This window comes from Hesperophylax consimilis, chromosome 8 (genome assembly GCF_061612785.1).
Source record: "Hesperophylax consimilis isolate HC1 chromosome 8, BYU_Hcon_1.0, whole genome shotgun sequence".
Taxonomy (NCBI): domain Eukaryota; kingdom Metazoa; phylum Arthropoda; class Insecta; order Trichoptera; family Limnephilidae; genus Hesperophylax; species Hesperophylax consimilis.
Genome location: NC_142843.1, coordinates 16,743,309 through 16,760,678, shown reverse-complemented (window position 1 = coordinate 16,760,678; position 17,370 = coordinate 16,743,309). Strand labels below are relative to the sequence as shown.

The window sequence follows — 17,370 nt, the reverse complement described above, 5'->3', positions numbered from 1 at the left end:
ATATGCCCACATTTAATGAATTTATTTATTTCGCATTATGAAAATTCTGATTTCTCTGAAAACCGTTTAAATATCTTCACAAACACTGCGTATTTTCAAAATAATATTTTCTCTAAGAATTGAATGATTAATCAAATTTGAACCTTCAGGCTTTCTTTTCTTTGAGCTATTTGGCTATGTCAGCTCACAGGCAAGACATTGTATTTTTAAAATATATTTTTTAAATGTAGCAGTTAGGCCTAGTTTTTTTGCAGAAATTCACGTGTGACAACATCATTAAATAACCACTCAGCACCATTTTGTATTTTGTTTTTTTTTTCCATTGAAAGATTACCGTTAAACGCCGATTCGTTTCTGCTTTCTATCAAATTGTAATAAGCTGACAAGCTTAACAACATGATATTTGTCCTCTTATGCTGATCACAATTTGTTCAAAACCTGAAGCCGACTTAGAATCGGTATTTAGCGGGGTGCTTTCAACTGTCAAAAAAACAAAATGGTCATTTGATGATAATAATAATAATAATAATAATTGGATAATTTGTAGAGCGCCGTTTTTGTGAAAAATCACCTCAAGGGCGCTACATTTGAATTTCTGTTAAACTACACATGCTTAGTAACGAGTTATTGTAAAAAGAAAAATATACTTTAACTAGGTACCTGTTTTAACATAGTTATCCATCTATTTCGCATTATTTTTTAAGACTTACGAGGAAAGAAATTTGTTTTGCATTTTAGCTTTAATCCAGAAGTTACCTGCCAAAGCGATGTCGACCATTTTAAAGTATGAATATATATTTGTCCCATACTTAATATTATTATTTATATATAATATTAGTGTCAAATACATGTCTCTACAAGAACCGTTAAGAGTCACCCGACAACACACCGAAAAGGGAAACCATAAAAAACATGGTTTCAGTATTTTTGGCAATGAAGAAAAATGCTTGAGTGGCTTAAGTAGTTCTGTAAAATTATGATTCCTATGAAGATTTTTGGAATAATAATACTATAAAAATTTACTTGTGTATTCCTAAAATAATACTTGGAATGAAGGTTTACAATAATTACTAGCAGACCTTGCGTCCAAAACAGGTTTTTACCAGTTTTCTCTTACATTAAACAAAACTAAAATTTTCCTCGGAACTCATAAGATTTGTAAGTAGATAGGTACTTAAAGTCTAGCTACTTAAATAAAAATTATATTAGATTTTACGAAACATATATTTTTTTAATTTTAAATAGGGAATTATACAATTTTTTACAAATAAATGATACTGTCTCTATAACAATAATTCTTTTTAAAACTTTATTCAGTCATGTACAGGGCCGGTCCTGAGTAAAATTTTGACGCCCCTTGTCAAAACCAGCAAACGACTATGTAGATGATCTCTGTAATCAATAATTCTCCTGATGATTTGTATTTTTGTGCAGCGCCATTTGTGTGAAAAATAATCTCAAAATCAATGTGTTAGGACTGTTAGGTGTAAGGTTTTAGACAATTTGGCGCACGAAGCGGACAGCTCCAATTGCTCCCGGGGGGCCCTGGGCAGGCACCATAATGTTGAAAAAAAATGCCAATGAGAACGTTCAAATAAACACGACTCTTTCACATTTAAAAGTATAAACATTGTATTCTATTTTAACATCAAATATAATATTATGTATGCTCGTGAACATACATAATATAGACTTCTGCTGGTGAACAAAGTAAATATTTTATATGCTGGGGAATATACATAATATAGACTTCTGCTGGAGAACATAAGTAAATATTTTGTATGCTGGGGAATATACAAAATATAGACTTCTGCTGGTAAACACATGTAAATATTATGTATGCTGGGGAATATACATAATATAGAATTCTGCTGGTAAACATACTTAAATATTATGTATGCTGGGGAACAAACATAATATAGACTTCTTCTGGTGAACACATGTAAATATTATGTATGCTGGTGAACATACATAATATAGACTTCTAGAAATTTAATTCTAGAGTTAAGGAGAACCTAAGGTGTTGGAATAATAATTATTATTCTGAATTTGTCAACCACATTTTGGAAACAACTCATTCTTTTGATAAAAATAAAGGGTTCAAAATTTTACGTACAAATATAATACACTTACATTTAGATAACTTTGATAGTCAATTAAATATTATTAATAAACAAATATATTTTTAAATAGCCATCTTAATAACATTAATCATAACTTACAGATATTGATAAAAAAAATATTATTTATTTTTTGTTATTTATACATCTTTGTTAATTATGTTGTGTTAATTTATAAAAAATATATAAATATGTAAATGCAATAATTAACTGTTTTATAATATTTTTTTACCTAATGTTTTATTAAAAAAAAATAATAACTATTTAACCATCGCTCATTGTCATATTTTTGTCTATGGGTACTTTTTTAAAATTTAAATATATTTACTTGATTGTCTATTATTATATTTGTTAATTATCCTGACGTGGTTTCAAAACTTGTCGATTAGTTTGATTAAATAATTGTATACATGAAGTTATTTATTTTCATTAAAAAACACCATATACTTGGAATCGTTATAATAGGCATTGAGATGTCGGTTTTTAATGTTGAATTCAAAGCTCCAGTAAAATAAAAATAAATTTATTTAATTTAAGTGTGTAGAAGACGAATGACTTAGAGATTATAGACCTCTTTCTTGTTCGGTTAGGGACAACAAAGTGAAATATTCACCTCGATAGAACCTTCCGATGTCAATCTTTATCTACCGTAACTCGAAGGTAATGGCGTTCCACATTCCGTGAAGGGAGATCATCAATTTAAATTCAACAAGACGGAAAGGTCGTTTATTCTTCCCATAATCATAAAACCACACACACACAAGATGTATATTATATACCCACTGTTTCTGCTATCGTGGTACGAGAACACGCCGTCAGATGGAATGCAGGAAAACTCTTCTTCTTCTTGACATATAAATTTATTAATTCACAATATAATTGCAGAGGATCTTATTTTCCTCTGCTCAAACTTAAACTGAAAGAAATAAAGGTCTAGTTTCCTTTATTCTTCAGTTTTCCATAGGTTTACATAAACCTAGTAATTATCTCACGACTGACTGCGTAGGTACGCATGTACCTACCAGTTATATCAATACTAGCTCCTGCGTAGGTACGCCTGTACCTACCAGTTATATGAATACTGCAATACTGTCTCCTGCCTAGGTACGCCTGTACCTATCAGTTATATGAATACTGCCTTTTTCTGGGAGGTATCTGTATTTAAACTAAATGCTTGAAGGACATATTACAAAAATAAAGATGTTCCACCCGCTCGTCGGCAAACAAAATTCTTAAACATAAAAAAATAATGCACTTAACTATCCTAAATGATACAAACGTGACTTAAACAATACACATATTTTAAAGGAATTATTTTAAGGGAGATGAAACTTTATTTGGGGTTTTTATTACTATGGGACAGGGGTGGGAAAGATATTGGAAAATATTTTTAGGCATAATGGTTTAACTAGGGTCATCATAAAATAGAGAGCGAACAACTCTATTTGAAAGCTGCCGCCGCTTGAAGTAAAATGTCACGAATTCTTAAATCATAAATTATACACAAACAAGACAATATCTTTATAAAAATACCATGCCAAAGAATTGTTTTATTGTAGGGTCGAATGTGCAAATGTGCGAAACTACGCTAACTTTGAAAATACGAACTGTGGGAACTGGCCTGAAGGCTAAATTTTATTGAGCAATATGTAAAAGTCGCATTCTGGAAGATCCACCCACACTGTTGGGTATTTTAGGGTAAACGTGAGGTAATTAGGTATATACCTACAATACAAGTATAAGCCGCTGATCTCACTTAGGGAATTCCTGTGTCCACAACTAATTTTGCAGCACAACTAATTGTTAACACGACTAATCTTGGCTCTATTTTTCTTTGATTCGAAGTTAAAATCACAAAAAGTTTAATGGTATGGCGTATTATTTTTTAAATTAAATGGATTTATTTGAAAAAATAAGGTGAGAAAAGCTAACAATACGATACGTTCTATTGCTTTTCGTTAAGGCGATGCACTACATCGTGTAATATTTTGAATCGAGCCGCCATCAATAACACTCCTTACGTAGATGGCGATAAGGCTTAAATTCCCGCTTAATATCATCCAGCTGTTTTGATTTAGGCAAGAAAAAAACATGGCAAAAAAGTACCTTTTATTTTATTTTGTGGATGTAAAACTAACGTGGAATTCTGTTTAATATTTTCTTATTTTAGAGTTTTACTGCATGAAGATAGTAGAACAATTTACTGCAATTGAAATTGAAAATTACTGCGAGACGGAAGGCAGTGAGAAGAGGGAGAGATTTAAGAAGGATGAAGATTTTATCATTAAACCGGGAAAAATTCTTTTCTAGCAACGTTTCTTTGAGAATAGCGCTCCCTTTAAAAGGCGGTACCTAAAGTACGAGTAACTTTCACTTCGTAAGGAAATAATATTACACCGAAATCAGAAAAGAAAAACCACAAGTTGATAAATAAAATAAAAAACATATCAATAGAATATTATAGGTGCGAAGGCGTGTGTAAACAGAGTAGCAGAAAGTTAGCCACTGAAAGAAATAGTGGGTTTTTTGTATGTTTTTCAACGAGACATTTCAACTGTCGCCATAAGTCAAGGTTGGAGACGCATTCTTTCGGTGCCTACTGGGCAAAAATATTCATTAAAGATTTCGAGAAAGAGATTAAAAACTCTCTTCTTCTTTCCAATTCTCTGGACGCGAGAAAAATAAATAGATCCGTCTCCTCGGAGTAGTAAATTATCGTCGACACTTTGTTTTCTCACTATCTAATACTTAAAGAATTTTTTGAATGATTTTCTTCTTTTGTTACTTTCAATGATTTCAACTTCTTACCATATTTCTTAATTTAAGTCGGTAGGTATATAAGCACTTGGAAGGATCCGGTAAAAACAATAATCCCGACTAATTGTTTAGGCTGACACACACATTGACCTGTCCGCTTATATTGGTTCCTCTTAGTTTCTTATAGTCTGATCATTTTATAGCTTTGGAAAACAAATATTTTTGATCTTAAAGTCTTTTAATAGAGAAATGATACAGAATTTGGATGGATCAAAGTCTAGATTTGGATAAATGCAAAAATTGGATTTTATTATCTCTGACGGATTTAGATTCCAATTAACTTTACTATCGAAAATGTTTCGTCGGTGGAAATATTTAACTAACGGGTGAGTAAACACAAAGTGAGGCTAACTTAACTACATTTCACAACTAAACTAGGATTAAAAATATTTCATATTAATCCAAGCAAAGAGAATTCAATTACTTAATTAGTTATGCACATTATGTTTCAGTATCTTGTGTTCTATTGACGCAGTTATTAATAAGTCACAAATAATAGGTTTCAGTATCTCGTGTTTTATTGAGACAGTCATTAAAAAGTCACAAATAATTAGTAAGGACGCCGTTATTAATAAGTTACAAACAATAGGTTTAAGTATCTCGTGTTTTAGTGACGGAGTTATTAATAAGTCACAAACAATAGATATCAGTATCTAGAGTTCTAATGAAGCATGTATTTTATTATGAAGGTACATGATTTTTTTTTCAATACAAGAAAAGCTATTCACGATTTATTAATAGCATTTAAAGAGCCATTTTTAAAAAATAAACAGCATTTTTTTAAGAATTTGCCTACCCCTGTGGGTCTAAAACGTATTTCGGGCGTTTACGAACGAGCGACAGGTGTTTTGAGAAAATTGAATTGTTGTCTACGCCTAAATGAAAATAATTATTCAGCAAAATAATCGTTTCAACAACCAACAAACACTCGCCCTTCATATTCTTCTATCGTTGACGGCAGAGAGGAAGCACCTGGCTTCAAACAGAAAATCAAGAACTCAAATCAAAATTCAAAACAGACGTCGGTTTCGCAGTGGAAATGACAATGAGCTATTTATATCTGAAAAGAAATCATCTTCAATCGTTTCACTCACAGAAGAAAAACATACTGAAAAGACGAGGTTTTTGAGATGATTTAAAATGTATATGTATATATATATTTTCTAATAATAATTTTAATATTTTATTGGTACTTATTTGTATATGAACGCATGAGTCACTTTGTTGGCTTTCGAGTTCGTTGAATCCGAAGTTAAATCGCGCGGAAACAATATCTTACACATTCCGAAATATTGTGCGGACCGGAGAATACCGGTGTTTGGTAGAAACGAGCGTGTTTATTGGTATTCGAGGTGAGGAAAGAGTTACATTCACGTCTGAGACCGCCAATATAACACGGAATGGAAGTAGTAAGTTGGGGTTATTTATAGCCGGCTTCCAACCCACGTGGATGTGGGAGTAGCGAAACAAGCAAACTGCATAAATAAACCGTTAAACCAAGCTGAGGCCCGAGACAACTTGGTGCTGTACTGTACATTGCATCTTTACAATACATTCGGGGCTCGCACAGTGGAGTATTTTACCTTGAAAGTCGGCCAAAACTGTAGAGTGAGTTTTTTCGAGTTGATTCATAATAAGAAGGTATTATAGAGGCAAAGTTTTATATTTTTTCACTAATCACACATAAAATACGAAAAGATTTTTTAAAAATAAATTTGTGAAAAAAAAACTGTGAATGCCCTTTGCAAAGCAAAGACAAGCCACTAAACAGTTACTAATTATGTGGAAGTGTTAATCCATTAATTATTTATTTTTAAAAAGTGTTTGAATATTCGATTGCTAGCTAAGTCCATTAATTTTTAAAATGAAACTTACATGACCTGCTTTTAAAGCCACTCTTTATCGTTTTCTGGGAATTAACCTCTGGAAAACCGTTCCTGCACCAGTGACAAGAATTTTTTCCCGTCGACAAACCGTTCATGCGCTGCTGGCATTTGAATTTCACCCTTGCTGGATTTTTTTGATATGCTATTTAAACCTCTATGCCATGAAATAGTGTATAAAATTTTATAACAGAATCACTTGCACTTGAAAAACTTTAGAGTTGATTTATTATTCCATTTTTGATTTCGCTCTAAAAGTGTCTGGTGTTCCAAAGGTTAACTGATTTATTGAAGCCTGTGTTCCAAAAACGTGTCCTTTTCATATAAACTTTTTTTAACATTGTTTCATAAGGTCGTAAAACTGAACATTGTTTCAAAAGCTGGTAAATGGACTCCCAAGAAAACTTTACCGTCTTTGGAATTTTCTGACATACACTAATACGTAAGATTTCAAGAAAAGTGATAGTAAACAAAATGTCGCAAACAAAACAAAAGAGCAGAGTGTTTTTTTTCATCATTTTTTTCAACCAAATTTTGTGGTACCATAAAAATTATAAGTTAACTCGACGAAAACTATATACTAAATGATTGCAATGATGATGCCTACGCAGACTCTTTTTAAAACACTAAAATGCATATGATTAGAAATGTAAGTATACCGACTACAATATTAAAACTAAATATTTTTAAAATAAGGTGCATACTTCTTATATAGCAGTAAAGTATAAGTTTTCGACTCATGGCCAACTTTCTCTATCGAGAAACTATACTGTGCGTTGGGCAGTTGCTTCGAAACCGGTCGTATAAAATTCAATCAAAAGTATTTTTTGACAGTAAAAATTATTTTTGGGTAACTATGCCGTGTTGCGCCTCCTCCTTCTTTACCCAGCGTTACGGTATCTATCATCAAGGGCAGAAGTGCAGATCGTTGTGAAGGGTATGTTTTGTTTATATACCTATGTAAAAGTAATACGAGCAATGACGGAAAAAATATTATTGAGCAACAATAATTCTGGGTCTAACTACCACATACACCCATTTCTCGCATTTATACACTTGGAAACAACTTCACCCCAAATATCGACAGATTTAAAATAAGTTTACCAGTATTCAAGAAATATCTGAATGATGTTTTTTTACATAGCAAAATAATATTAATTAGGAGCGTTTGCATATATATTTTAATTTTGTTCTTATTGTTTACTTTGTAAATTATGTACTATTGACCAATATTATTTTAATTCCATCTGCAATTTTAAAACTGGTTACTGATTTTTTTCTTTCTTTTTAAATTTAAATTCGACTTTATATCTAGCATAATATTATGTTCATTTTTAAGTTTTACGTTTTAATTTTTTCTTATCTAAACTTTAAACAACTCTTATTGTTACCGTAGCATGGCGTAGCATGCAGTAAATCATATAAAATATATATCATAACGGCCAAATCAATAATAAATAAATAATACCGTTTTTTATTAAAACACAAATAACATTGTTTACATCACTTTATTTCGATACAAAATCTCAACATGTTTCATGAACCAAGTTCACTTCATCAGGAGCACAAGTATACTTGTGCTCCTGATGAAGTGAACTTGGTTCATGAAACATGTTGAGATTTTGTATCGAAATAAAGTGATGTAAACAATGTTATTTGTGTTTTAATAAAAAATAAATAATGCCATCACAAAGTGAAAAGCAGTTAGAAGAAGTTTTCTTCGAAAAATTAAATAATACCGTGTTGTAAGCACTCATCCTTTTAATGTGGTTTTTGGTGTAACCAGCTATTACCGGATATCAATATCTATTAGGCTTAGGCATCGGCCCTATTAATATTTATAGGGAATTTTGTAAAAATCAATTGCCTTGCTAACTAACGCGTGCTACACGGTATTACTTCTACGTAAAATAACACACAATTCACCACAATCTGCACATTTGCCCAGAAGATGGACAAGCATTGTAACGCTGTCCGAAAAGTGGGCGAAATAAGGAGGAAGCACAACAAATATTACCCAACAAATGATTATAGGAAAATTATTTATTTCTTGTGCCCTCTCTATTAATCCAAATATCAGGACAATATTCGCAGCCATGAACAATGATATGAAAAAATTACCTAACCTAACCTAACCTAACAAATGATAATATGAAAACTATTTATTTCTTGTGCCCTCTCTATTAATCCAAATATCAGGGCAATATTCGCAGCCATGAACAATGATATGAAAAAATTGTTAATTTATTAAAAAATCTGGTCTTATTGTTCGTTTTCCCGTTCAAAACGGGACTGGAGGCCTATAACGAAATTTCATAACAAACTATCAGTAAAAGCAAGAATATGTTATGAGAAAGTGTTCTGAAAAGTAATAATATTTGCGCATCTCGTCCATTATATTTATTCTGACAAGGCCACCTGTGTGAACACGTGTTCAGATATATTCATAGTGACTAATATTTTATTAGGAAATGGTCATATATTCACATTTTAACAGTATATTTATAAAAAAGCGGTACTCATTTTTCTCTGTCTGTTCTGCAGGTTGCAGTCAGAGTGCAAATATAGTGACATATCAGTTTCGGTGGTCTTGCTTAGTCAGGGATCCATTTTTGTTTTTATGTTTTTTAATGCCATCATATATTTATAAGTGTTTGTGTGTTCAGTTTTTTTCCTAACAAAAAAATATCTACTGATTGGTGTACTTAAACCAAATTTTTTTAAATATTATTCAAGGTTTTATCGACCATAAAAGGATTCATACGCGGGAAAACAGGGACCCTTACGGGACCTGGAAACAAACTCAAAGGAATGTGGTGAAATATGAGATGGCACAATAAGCCCATGGCTCGAGTGTCAACGGAAACTATCCATATTAACAAAATATAAATCAACCATAAAATATGTAATATATTATACGATGTGGAAACAAACTGGCGATGCTGAAAGGGTTAATTAGAAGATTTCGAAGCAATATCTAAGGTGTGGCTTCTTTTTTCAGGAATAGGAACTCTAATATTATTTGTAACTCTTTATAATGCGAATAAGTAAGACATTGAAGATTTATCGTTTTTTGTCTAGAACAAATTAGAAAATTTTGGCCATTATTATGAAGACTGCTATATATTATGAAGATTTTATAATCTAACAACCCGTTTGCCTATGGTATTTTGTAGGTGCGCCTATGTTTTATATTTTGTGTTTCTTACAGAAGAAGTGAGAAAACATAACCTCAAACTGTTCTGCATCTTATTTCGTATATTTATTTTGAGGTCACGGTTACAGCGGAATTTATACATTTGAAGGCGTTCTCAGCCATCTCAATTTTATTATAAACAAGTATTTATATGGAGAAAAATGTAAATATGTTTCATTTTTACTAAATAAATTTGTGTTTCATTTTCTCTGTTTTCTCAATAAAGTTCTCGAAAGAAGGTCAACATTGCAAATAAAAATCGTAAAAAAAGAGTGTTAGAAAAGATATTCTCGATTTTCTTGTAGTAAACAAACCGATGTTTGTAAAGTCCATTGGGTAAAACGGGCTTTGGGCGCTGTAAATGGGGTGAATTTTGGGTAAAAGGTAAATTTACCACTGATATTAGCATTGGGGTAAGAGAAAATTTTACACCTAAAAGAATACATATTATGGAAAGCTTTTAGAAAAATTGTGAAACGCAGAAATAAAATTATCATGAAAATGTACAAACATGTTTCGTGGCTCAGAGGAATACTTTAAAGTTTAAAAAACTAATTCATTATCATCAGTACTGAAGAAACTTTTGAATATGAATAAAAAACTTCACGATGTCTACGTACCTTTAATGAAAGATCTTTTGTTTATCCTTAGTTTGTTAACTAGCTTTAACACCCGGCTTTTCCCGACTTTTTTTTCTTCGCGCACGGAGAAAAATAATTAGGGCTGAGTTATAAAAATTCTGTTAAAAAAGTGATAGCAATTGTTTTCCTAATGCAATATTAGTTCATTCAGATTATACCGGAACACTTGTTCTTGTAGCTGCTGATAAATATAACGATGAATTGTGACAATATTCGAATTTATTTAGAATCCTAATAACATACAAATGTTTTATAGACAGTTTGTTAGGAAACCTGTCAATTCATTACTTAAGGGCCTGCAGTCCCATTTTTAACAGGAATACAAATAATTTGACCAGATTTTGAATAAATTAGTAATATTTTATATCAGTAAATTTTCTCAGTGCGAGTAGAAAAATATAAAATAAAAATTTTGACGTCTTGACTTATTTTTGACAAATAACTAGCAAAGTAAGCTGAAAACATCATCATAGAACTAAAGATTCTAAACACAAAAACAAGTGATAATTTCATGATTTCCTTACTCACCTATACTCAAATAAAGAAACATATTTTTTGAACACGTAAAATTTAAATATTGGTAAGTTTTCTATTCAACGAAATTCTTCATTTGACTTACGAAGCATCTTATATTTATAACCACGTTCAGACATTTGCTGAAGTTTATTTCAAATTCAAGTTTCCAATGAATGGTTTTCAGTAAACAAGCTGTCTGCTATAAGCGGGTGAGTGAGTGAGCATATTTGTCTACAGCCAAACTAATCTCAATAAATATAATGAGCAAACGTAAGCGAGCTAACTGGCTTGACGGACAGAAGACATGGGACGTTTTGATTGTCTTGGGACAATAAGAGGATAGGTACTCTAACCGTCAGAAGACGATCCCGGACAAACAAACAAACAATCTTTAAACCGCAGCGACATGGACGCAAATAAATACGTCGGTTCTCTCAAGAAAACGATTTCACTAGTAAAAATCTTCCAGAAAAATTCCACCCAAACGTTAAAGATATATTTTTATAAATATTATTTAAAATTATGTGCTGACTGGTTTCGTCACTGAGCGTTATATCAAAGCAAACTAAAAAAAGAAAAAAATTAAATGTACATGTATTATAACAGTAGATAGGTACTTATTTGTATCCATCGATAATTACGCAAGGTGGAGTCCAATAACCTAACTGAAACAAACTTTTTTGAACGAGTTATTATAAGCAATAAACACAAAATATAAATTGAACCTAAAATATAAATTGAACCTAAAAAAATATAAATTGAGCCTGAAACACAAAATATAAATTGAACACGCTCCTTCTGATTGCCGGTCATGTGCACGGTATTATTGCTTATAATCATTTGCTATCCTTCGTGATTTGCATAAAAACCTTGTCTTGTAAAAACATAATTTCACCTTTAATAAAAAAATATCTTTTTTTTGTATATATAAACTCACGAGAGTCCTAACTGCTCCCGACCATCTCGAGCCAGTGAGAATATGGCATCTTCAAATGTTGGGGCCTTCGTCTTCGGCCTTCTTAGAGTCGGCGATGTGTGAATGTGGTGCGGTGCAGACCACCGAACATGTGGTCAACAAATGCCGGCTCAATTCATTCCCCGGCGTGATTGTCGAGGTCCACATGGCGACGCCTGAGTCCCTAGACTGACTCGCAGACCTAGATGTCCCCATCATACGAAAGAAGAAAAATCTTCAAATGTAGTGAGGCTGTGAAGGTGGAGGCGGGGAAGTATCTGGTCACCAAACACGGCCAAAACCATTTCAAGCAACGTTTCAATTCTGAGTGGTGGTCTTATACCAGAGCGATACTGAGAGTATCTTCTACTCTGGAACGTGCCGCAAATAGACTATATATTATTATTAATGAGTAATTTCTGAAATAACACTAAGTAATCAATTCAAATTTACTTGCGCACGCCGGGATTTGAATCCGCGAGCTCCAGCTTGCTAGTCGAGAGCCTTAACCCTCGACCACGGAGGTCGTTGCAGCTACCAAAACTACGGAATTTCTGTGTTTTATATGAAAAATTATGGTTTTGCTTCAGTAATAACGAACTGGGTATACAAAGAGTGAAATTATTTCTAAGTCTGTGCTAATAACAAAGTAAATGTTTGGATTTCTTGGTAAATAATAATAATGTAAGACAAACTTTCCCGGGTTACAATAAGGCTTCTTGTAACCCATAAGCTGACAATATTTTAATTCCACCATGGATTTCCAAATTGATAGACATCAGGGAAAGAGGAACAAAAAATGAAACGCGGAGCGCATAGGAGGCGTGACCATCTTCCTTTCCGTAATTTGTCAATAAATTAATCTGACAGTATACAGGCAAGTTGCATTGTAATAATACCATTCAGCTGGCAAAAAAAAATCTGCTTACGAATTACTTGTCCTTTTTACAAAAAAAGTTTGGGCTTGTTTCCAAAAGTGAATATTTTATTATACTTTTCAGTTGGGCACTTTCACAAATGTGTTATAATATACCCATCTCACTCATTTTTAGCGTCGCTACGCAACCCGATTTGAAGGCGGTTCATTTTTTTTAACCCTTTTTACAAACATTCCGATCGTGCGCAGAAAAGTCTCCAATAAACTAACTGCGCTGCAAACAGCTACCTTGCAAACTTAACTTTTTTGTGCAGGGTCTGATTATTTCAACGTGCACTCTTCGGTGTTCAATGTATGACTGATGTCGTAGATTATTCAAAGCATTCTCGAACCATCTCGGTGCCAAAAAATGGTCACGTGGTTTGCCAAGCTCGTCGAAATGTTTCCGTTTTTTAAGACCATCAATTTGGATGTCTATGAATTCCTCGTCTTTCTATATTCGAAACAAGAGTTGATTTTGCAGTGATTGAAAACTTAGGAAAGCAAATTATGAACCCACGATGCCTGGTTGGAAATCAAGAAACTATCCACTTAGTTACTAACTGGTCGAATTATCTTCTAGATGGTGGCGAGGATTTTTACACAAATCTACAGTTTTACTCCGAGATTGATGAAATTTTGCACACTTGACCTTCAATTCAAGAGGAAGGTCAATTTTCCATGAGATTACAAAAACTCACCCAAATACCAATTTCCCACACTTCAAAGCAGAATTATGATACTCCTAGTTGTAATTTTGTATATTTGACGTTCAAAATAAGGGGATAACTGTTGTTTTCATGTGATTTCGAAAACTTTGCATAAATCCCAGGCAACACCGGCAACTTCAGCTAGTATGTTTATAAAATTACTTTATATATAACGCATTACCCAGTAATCTAAAACTTCCGGCAACGAACAAAAAAACATTGGCAAAAGCTCTTAAAAACTATTTCCTCAGCAGTTTTATTAGTGACTGACACATTCTTTCTTTGGAATTCCAAAATAACATCTGCGTTTATTTATTTTAACTTGTCTAAAATGACACGTCGTGTAATGCACACACTACAAAACAATGCTGAAATAAAAAAAAACGTATTATCAATTTGAAAAATAAACATCAACATACAATTCGAAAGGATTCCCTCTAAAACGTTTAGTTCCTATTCCGTCTCGAGTGCTGTTTACATTCCGGAAAGCTCGCTAAAAGCCAGGTAATTGTTTTATGAACGAACTGAAAATGTTTTGAAGAACGATTTCCTCGCATCACTTTCTCCATCCTGTTGTTTCCCGCTGGTATCCTTCATGACCTCAGTGGAATCCACAGGGTTTGTGCGGTAGTCGGTAGCTAAGTGCCTTACACTCGTCTTCGTTTGTTGTTCCTCAGATGACTCAATCTGGTATATATTGACTCGATTACAACTTTATGTTAAACTTTACGATGAAAGATAATTACAATTATGATAAATAGCAACTCATTCTACAAAGTCCTCAATGAAAAGATATAGTGAATTTTGAACCAATAATATTATTTAATACTTTATTTAAATTTGCTCTTCGCTAATTATTTTTTTATTTGCGCAAGAAAATTTCTATAAAAATGATATTTCATGGGATAAGTTTTCAACTTGGGAGGCGGGTATGCGTACCGCCGCCCCGGCAACAATTTATTGGATAACCAACACCCCTGCCATACGTTTCTTTAAATGTTTCGCTATGTTTGGTGACTTAGCAGGGGTATCCGGGTTCATGGGGTGAGGTTTGTCCACCTACTGGGTGGCGTGTCGGATCGGGAGAGAAGGTTTAGGAAGACCTTTTGACCTCTCCATCCGGACTCTCTCTCAACCCATAGTCTTGCACCGCAGTGGGAGGGATGGATGCATACGTCCGTCACTCCTGGACATATTGACCTTCGGATTCCTAACCACCCTTGATAACTTTTTCTTTCACCGAACTTCCTTTTCCTAAAAAGACCCTCCACACAGCATCCCCTGTACATGATAACTAGGTGATTTTTTAAGGTTTTTTTTAAATTTTTTTTTATAGTGAATACCTCACAAGAGTCCCAACTGCTCCCGTCTGGAGCCAGTGAGACTATGGCATCCCCAATTGGGGGATGTTGTGAGGCTGAAGGTAAGTGGGGAAGGGAAAGAGGAAGGTGGGGAAGTACCTGGCTATTCAGATCTAGTCACTAAACACGGCTAAAGCCATTTGGAGCAACGTTTCAATTCTGAATGGTGGTCTTACACCAGGGCGATACTGGTAGTATCTTCCACTCTGGAACGTGCCGCAAATATACTATATATTATTTTAATTAATTAATTGTGAAATAACACAAATTAATCAAATAAAATTTATTTGCGCACGCCGGGTTCGAACCCGCGACCTTCGGAATGGCAGTCCAATGCGTTGCCACTGGACTATGCCGGCCGTCGAGTGCTATAAAGGTGGAAATAATATTACTGTTTTATAATAAGTATTTGATTCACTTGATCGTCCAATGTCTTCCTCGAGCGTCCTCGACCTCTTCAACCATTCACTTCCAAGTCATCCATTCTCCTTACACCTCTTTCTTCGATATCACGTCTCATTTTACGACAAATAATTATTTGATTCATTCCTTGGGCATCCCAGATTTCTATACCACTCACTTCACGTAGTATTACGAAATCCACTTTGTTACAGTTAAAAACTACAATTATGTCGACTTTAATTCCACTCCGTATCTCATTCCAGTGCAGAGATCATGCGTTAAGTCTTTATTAAGCGTATCCGACTACTTCTACCATTCAAACCACACTGACGGCCGGCATAGTCCAGTGGTAACGCATTGGACTGCCATTCCGAAGGTCGCGGGTTCGAACCCGGCGTGCGCAAATAAATTTTATTTGATTAATTTGTGTTATTTCACAATTAATTAATTAAAATAATATATAGTATATTTGCGGCACGTTCCAGAGTGGAAGATACTACCAGTATCGCCCTGGTGTAAGACCACCATTCAGAATTGAAACGTTGCTCCAAATGGCTTTAGCCGTGTTTAGTGACTAGATCTGAATAGCCAGGTACTTCCCCTCCTTCCTCTTTCCCTTCCCCACTTACCTTCAGCCTCACAACATCCCCCGATTGGGGATGCCATAGTCTCACTGGCTCCAGACGGGAGCAGTTGGGACTCTTGTGAGGTATTCACTATAAAAAAAATAAAAAAAAGTGGGTGTGTCAAGCCTACGCAAGACAGAAGTGAAACTTCTAGTATTCCTCTCTCTCTATTTTCAAATTTAATTTATTCCTCTCTCTCTATTTTCAAATTAACCGTATGAACCACAATCAATTACGTATTTCACTCGTATTACACTCACGACGCAGTATACTAACCAAGCAGCTGATGCTTGGCGTGGCGCAGTTCGCTGGTGTCTGAGAGAGAGGAAAGAAGAGAAGAGAGAGAACGTTCGTGAGCGGCTCCCCCACCTCAACAAGCGCATATGGTGAGAGAGGGACAGTGAACGGTGAGCGGTGGTGGGGGTACCCGCATTTTCGTGTCGATCCTGACTCGGTTTTACTCCGTCCCCGAATCCATTACGCGCCTAAAGAAGTTTCACTTCAAAAAAATATATATATTTTTGCTTTATTGAAAAATGCACTTTATTTTAATATTATAAAATATTTGTAAGCTAGTCTGTCTCGGCACAGAATTTCTAGTGAGACAGGCAAAGCCAAAAAAAATATATAAACCTTTTTATATAGATGCACATAATAAATAAAAATATCACCTGAAATAATCAAAACACAAATTAAATAAAACAGTATCTCAGAAAATTGACCAAAAATAATTTCCGGTACCGGGAATCGAACCCGAGCCTCCTGGGTGAGAGCCAGGTATCCACTATGAGAGCCAGCTAGCCACTAGACCATACTGGACTTGCGAAATTGTGCGAAAATACGTTATTTAACTTGTTTAATAATTACAACGAATTTTGTACACCATTTTTCTGAACGGTGAGCGGTGGTGGGGGTATATGAATATAATATGAAATAAAAATTTATTTCATACTACTGGAGCTAAAATACAATATCAAAAATATCCTTCCTTTGAAAAATAATGATTCTCCATAAAAAAGGAGTGCACTGCCCGGGAATCGAACCCGGGTCGCAAGAATGGGAATCTTGCATGATGTGCTTCCGCATTCCTAAAATAATTGTGAAATTATAAATACATCCCGGCTGCCAAAAGTCCATATTGAAAAATTAACAATTTTATGATTTTTTTCAAGTCACTGCTTGTATTTAATAAAATGAATTCTTAAAAATATCACCTGAAATAATCAA

At 33.8% G+C, this 17,370-nt stretch overlaps 1 protein-coding gene across 2 annotated transcripts in view; it reads right to left on the bottom strand.

Annotated features, from left to right (window-relative positions):
* LOC149421636 (G protein-coupled receptor dmsr-1-like) overlaps window positions 1-17,370 on the bottom strand; it is a 418,612-nt gene that overhangs the window by 349,139 nt on the left and 52,103 nt on the right. The gene's annotated exons all lie outside the window — the stretch shown is intronic.